Source organism: Hydra vulgaris, chromosome 12 (assembly GCF_038396675.1).
Source record: "Hydra vulgaris chromosome 12, alternate assembly HydraT2T_AEP".
Taxonomy (NCBI): Eukaryota; Metazoa; Cnidaria; class Hydrozoa; order Anthoathecata; family Hydridae; genus Hydra; species Hydra vulgaris.
The window spans coordinates 9,689,504-9,696,286 of record NC_088931.1 but is presented as its reverse complement, the minus strand read 5'-3'; positions in this window follow the sequence as shown (position 1 = coordinate 9,696,286).

The following is a 6,783-nucleotide window of genomic DNA, read 5'->3' as shown; positions in this document are numbered from 1 at the left end:
CTGGGACTTTCCATCAGGGTGAACGTGAAAAAATGTATATTTCATTACAAACATACGAAGGTCTCCATATAACTGTGAATTCATTAATTGAAGTTGCCAAGTTTTTATTAACTAGTGGAATACCTTTTGCATTGACTGAATGTTTTACCCAAGATGTCCTGGAGGAATACTTTGGGAGGCATCGCAGCCTTGGTCGCAGAAATGACAACCATACCCTCACTCAGTTCGGATACCAATCAAATGCGATCAGAATGCAACGATCTGTAGCCCCTGTTACTGGAAATAGCATAGGAGCTCATAAACAAAAGCATAAAGTATCGTGGAGAATTGCTTCTGAGGAACCATTAGGAAAAAAGTATAGGAGCAAGAAAAAAAAAGCAAGAGAATCTGGGAACACATGAAAATAATTAGTCATATTTTAAAATATATAATTTTATTAATGCAACTAAACACATAGAAAGTGACATATACAATTGTGCTTGTTACTCTATGGATTGCTTTTTAAGCTTTTTACGAAGTCCACCCTTACTATTTTTTTGTTTCAATTTTTGTTTATGTTTGGTGGTAATGTAGCGAGTGCGAGCATTTTCTTTAGCCAAAGAAAATGCTCGCACTCGAAAGTAAAGTTTTATCATATTTTCTAAAAGGTTTTTACTAACATAATTATCAATATCAAATCCACATCCTGTCAAGATAGAGTTATAAAAGCTTACTACTTCTATATCTTTCAGTAGTTCCACTGTCATTCCGTTAATGTTGATTTCTTGCAAATGATTGTTTGTATCATTTCGAAATTGAATTTCAGCTTTCATAAATATTTGCTGGCATTCATTATTAACAGCTGTAAGTCCACCACGACTTTGTGCCTCAATCAATTCCTGATCTGAAGTATTTTTGGTAATAGTGTAATTTAATATTTTTATTATATTTTGATTTTCATTGGATTTATAATTCGGGCTATTTTTCGATTTTTTTATGAACTTTCTGACAACATACCCAGCCAGGTATTGCAAGGCACCAATTTCATCATTTGTTATATTTTTTATTTTTTTTTGCTTCATTGTTGGGCATTCTTTTGAAGTATACAAGAACCTTGTCAGCCAGTTGAGTTGCTAAACGGGTACTATTGGGTTTTCCTAATTCAGGAAAGTAAACATCTGCATTGATAACTATTTTATTGTAAAAGCTGGAATAATAATTCTCTGCATTGTTTGATTTACTCAAAACGTCATAAATCTTTTTTACGTCTGCGTAAAGTGCTTCCGTTAATATAAAGTGATAACACTTTATACATTCTCGTCGAGTTAAGTTGTAACAGTTATCCTCAGATAAACTTTTTTGTGACTCCAGAACTAAATCACTTAGTATTGTGCTACTCATTGTATTAATACTTGTGTCAAAGATCTCTTTTAGTAGTAAATGTTTACAGCTTCGGTGACGGGTAAGTCCCCCTTTTAATTTGCAAATTTTCCCACAGTCGTCGCACTTAAAACTGCCTGGTGTTGACTCCTATAAGAAAAGAAATCTTTAGTCATGCATTAGTTACATAGCTTTTTTTTAATTAAATATATTTCTTGCGTAAATTTTCTTACCTCACCGACATCTACAATATTTTCAATAACAAATTCTTCATCTAAAAGACCTTCGTCCTGAATATCTATCAATAAATCAGCAGACTCCTGTGTTAAAAACTCGTTACTTGACGCCATGATATAAATATTTTGCAAACTCTTTGGTCACGTGATTAAAAAACTATTTATTTCAACATACGCAGCGTAACAATAAGAAATAACATTGGACTTCCAGATGATAGTTATATTCTATAGACTATGGTTATATGTAGAGCCATCTTGCCACACTCTTCATTTTGCCGCGTTTTTCCGTATTATTTTTCTAGCTAATTAACATTTCCACTTTTAAAATAAAAACGAATTACTGCGGTCTCCTGCGGTATTGGAAGTTATTAAAGAAATGCAAACTTTCATCAGCCTGGAATACAAGTGTCGTATTCGACATTTTTGAAAAAAAATGACTTATATTAGCGAATTATCTATTTTTAGTGGATTTATTTTTAAAAAAATTATTTGATAGCTCAATCAAATTTTTTTTCACTTTGTTTAGCCGATCATTTGTCGTAAATCAACTTTTTATCCGTGACGCTCGACGAACATTTGTTGTACTTACGTAAACCAATAGTAACATTCTATTTGCTCACGTGACTTTAGATTTAATTACATATATTTACTCGTCTACTTTTAAACATGTTTTCTTAAGTAAAAAGTAATATATTCTATTTATTTTTTAATATTGAATCGTTTTTTTTTTCTTTGAACAGAATTGAAATATTCAGTAAATAAAAATTATTACTCGTAATCAGAAGAACTAAACAGTATTTATAAATATATTGTTTTTTTTAAAAAGATAAGTAACAAGTATGGATTATTTTATAACAAATATTTTATGGCTTATAATGTATTTTCTGGCTTCTAACAAGTATTTTATGGCTTCTGATGCTGATAATCTGATACCAATAGTATTGGAGCCTAACCACCAAATAGAAGAAAAATATCCTGGTTATGTAGCGGAAGACCCTGCCAGCTCATCTTTTTCTTCAACTATTAATTTTCCTAACGATGAAAAGTAATTATAAAATACTTTCCAAAGATTTCATTACAATACGTCTTGTGCTCGATTTCATTACAATACGTCTTGTGCTCGATTTCATTGCAATATGTCTTGTGCTCGAATATTTTAAAAGAGATAATTATTTTTACATTCTAAATTAATTCTTGAAATTTCTTTTATTATCATTACCTTTTATTTATATATTTTTACATCAACTGTATTTATGCATTGTTTTTTTTATAATATTCTAAATTATAGTTTTAAAAACATTAATTTTTCTATTTTTATAATGCAGTTTAATAAATAGTTTCCAATACAATAATTCCAATAAATTGTTACTTCAATTATATTTTTCAGAAAACTCACAAGAAAAAGACATAGAAGTGTTAGCAAGTGGAAAATAAATGTCAGAAAAAAGCAAAGGCAGTGTGGCAAAGCCTAAATAGATTGAAATGGTCAAGAGAGACCAGAGAGAAAAGTAGGAAAAACTTGTTCTTTAGTGTGTAAACTAAAATGTTTTGAAGTTTTTAGTGTTAATGACATAGTTGATATCCATTCTCATTTCTAAAACTTAAGTGACACGAAAAAACTTGATTTTTATACTCAAAATATAGAAAGGTGGGATTGTAAAAGAAAAAGTAAAAGTTAAGGAATTGAAAAACATAAGAAGTGTATTTATAAATAGCATTTTGAAAAGAACAATGTTAGAAGCAGAGTTTGTAAATTATTATTTTTAAAAACTTTAGATATTAGTGAAAGAAGAATTTACTATAATTTTAATAACATGGTAAATAAAGTAAATGGACTACCAAGGTCCCCAAAGAAAGGAAAAATGGTTTGTAGAAAAACTTCAAGTCTTAGATAAGATCAAAGAATATATAAATAGTTTTCCAACACTTGATTCACACTATTGCAGACAGAATACTAAAAAATATTTAGAGTCGTCATTGAGTACAATTAAAACGTACAGGTTGTTTACACAAACTTACCAGGAGTTCAATGTAAAAAAAGATGTTTATTATTCAACTTTTAATACAGAGTTTAATTTGGCATTTCATAAACCAAAGAAAGATTTGTGTTTTATGTCAAGAATATAAAAAAAAAGGAGATGATCAAAAAATACTGCAGCATAGAGAGAGTAAGCTATTAGTTTGACAAGAAAGAAAATTTGACCTAGCTAAAGTTGCAAATGGAGATTACAAAACCACAGCAGTTATAGCTTTTAATTTAAATAAAGTATTTCCCCTTTCAATTGCTAATATTTCTGCATTCTGTTATAAAAGAAAATTAAATTGCTATAATTTCAAAGCTCACTGTTCATTGAATAACAAAACCTATTGTGCACTTTGGAATGATACTATGGCTGGTAGAGGTGCAAATGAACTTGCAAGTTGTCTGTATAAACTATTAAAGTTAATTATTCAAGACTGTCCTAATATATCAATTAATCATCTTGTTTTTTGGTCTGGTTCTTGTGTTCCCCAGAGTAAGAATTCAATTGTGTCTATGGTAATAGAAAAGTTTCAAAATGAAAGCAGAATACCACTCATTGAACAGAAGTATAGTGAACTTGGTCATAGTACAGTACAGAATATTGACACTGCGCATAGAGTGATTGATAAAAAATTAAGTCATTTTGAGATTTACAGTCCTCCTACTTTATTCAAAATACTGTCATCTATTGAAAAAAATTCTGGATTAGAATTGAAAATCATACAAATGTACAAAGATGACTTCAAAAACTTCAAACTTCCCAGTAAACAGGCTTTGGTTGGTCCAACTGACGGGCCAGTATTGGCTATAGTTGGCTAACTGTTGGCATTCCGTGCCAACCATTAACCGACTGTATACTGCGTTTTTTTGAATCGTTAAAGTTTCCCGTAAGTTTTATAATTATATTTTATGTAAATGTTTAGTCGCGTTAGCATAATATGAAGCAATGTAAATTTGTTTGAATTTTTTAAAAACATCTACTAATAATTAGTCCAGTTGGCGTCTAAACTTCAATGTTGCATATGACATATGATATGTCATTTTTAAGTAGTTTCTAGGCTTTTCTAAATTTGTTTCTTATTCGCACGGTTTTACAAGGTCTGCAAACAAATTTGAGCTGAAAATTGTTTTAGCCTTTAAGGAGAATCGATGTTGTTCTTTGTTTAATTTAATTTGTTTAAATATAGTAGTTTTAATAAATAAATGTTTGTTTGTTCTTGGTTTTTTAGTTATTTGTTTTCAGATTCTTAAGAACTAGGCAACTTAGCTAAGCAAATTTTTTTTTTTTTAGTACAATTGGAAAGAGCTGAAAGCTATTTTTTAGTGCAACTGGAAAGAACTGAAGTGTTTTTTAGTCACTTCACACAGTATAACTGGTACTGATTTGAGTAAGTTTACTATTTTTTTTTTATTTTATATTGGATTTATTTTATATTAGATATATATTTTATGTATTTAACATGGAAAACTGACTGTAATTTGTTGACACAAAAGTGATCAACAAATTACAGTCAGTAATTTGTTGATCACTTTCTTAAATAATTTTGTGCATTGTAGTCTAGATTCTTTGTTAAATTAAAAATAATTGATGTAAATAAATATTGTTTAATATTTTTAATAAACGACTTATGTATATAAACATAAAAAGATACGGATTTCAATAAATCTTAAGTTTAAATGTAGTCTTAGATTAGAAAAGATCACAATTTGTAAGATTCTTTTACATTTTTTTATTATTCAGCTTTAACAATAGTAATGTTACTGGCAGAGCCGGATTTACAGTTTTAGGGGCCCTAGGCCAAAAAAAGCCTGCGGTCCCATATTTAGAAGTAATATGTTAGTTTAAAAAAATATAATTTTAGTTTAACATAATTAAGAGTTTTATTTCAATTTTTTAAATATATTTTTTAAAATCTACATAATCTTTTTTCTGTATTTTTCATTACCAAAATCTTTAATCAATGAATCTATAATAATTTCATTTTGTCTGTGTTGCTTGATAATAATGCAAAATTGTTTAACATTTCTTGTGACATAGTTAATCCCAAATCATTTTTTGTTAATTTTAATTTTGAAAATGACCTTTCTCCAGATCAGTTGGATATCATGAAACATTTGAAAATCCTAAGAATGATTTCAGTATTTAGAAATGAAGCCTCCATTTGTTTTTCCTATATAAGTTTGTACAAAAACAAATGGGACAATTCAGGAACTTGAGTATTAAAATGTTCTTTCAAATACAGATGTAGATGTTCAATTTCTGCATATAAATTATCATCAATATCTTCCGTGTAGTCTTCCACCAGACGATTAACGCATCTTCAGCTTATCTTTGTTGAATCTCGTGTCTATTAAAAATACAAATTTGTCATTCAGTTCCTGATAGCATTGAGCTCTTTCTTTTAAATTTGTAGTAAGATTATTGATAGTTTTTAAAAAAACGTTTGTCTTAAACTCTTCATGTGGACTTTATTAATGTTCATCTGATCAGTTTTCACCTACTAGCTTGCTTATTACAGTGTCTCTTTTGTAAATAATCTATGTTTGGTAACAGTAATTTTGCATCTTGTTCTATCAAATCGAATGTGTTAGTTAATCCAAAAAGATAATCTCCAAGAGATGAATAAAGTTCAGCTCATGTATCTAGAGTAATAGTTGCACTTTGCAATGATTTGGAAACAGCATTCATTCGTTGCAAAATTTGATCCCATATTATTGTTTGTAAAGCAAATTCAAAAGTTTTCATTTTCGATAGCAAATTTCCAGCTGCGGCTCTTGTTTTGTGTTTCAAAACTTTCACACTCATTGATTTTGACCAATCCTTCCACTAATTTATTGTAGTTCTGGTGAATGATTTTGACCGAGTCAGCATTAACGCTCCACCGAGTATTCAATAGTGATTTCAATGAACTACTTGCAAACTGTTTCAAAACACGCCACAACTTTGTAGAAGCAGAGAAAAAATTGTACAGTTCTTGAACAAAACCAAAAAAATTGATTCCCTCAATGCAGCAATCTACAGCAGCCTCTCCTACCAAGTTAAGAGAATGACCTGAGCATGGTAAGATTTTTGCCAGCTTATTGAACTCCGAAATGCTAGTTTTCATTCCTTTATATTTTCCAGTCATATTGCTTGAGTTATCATAAGACTGGTTTCTGCAGTTG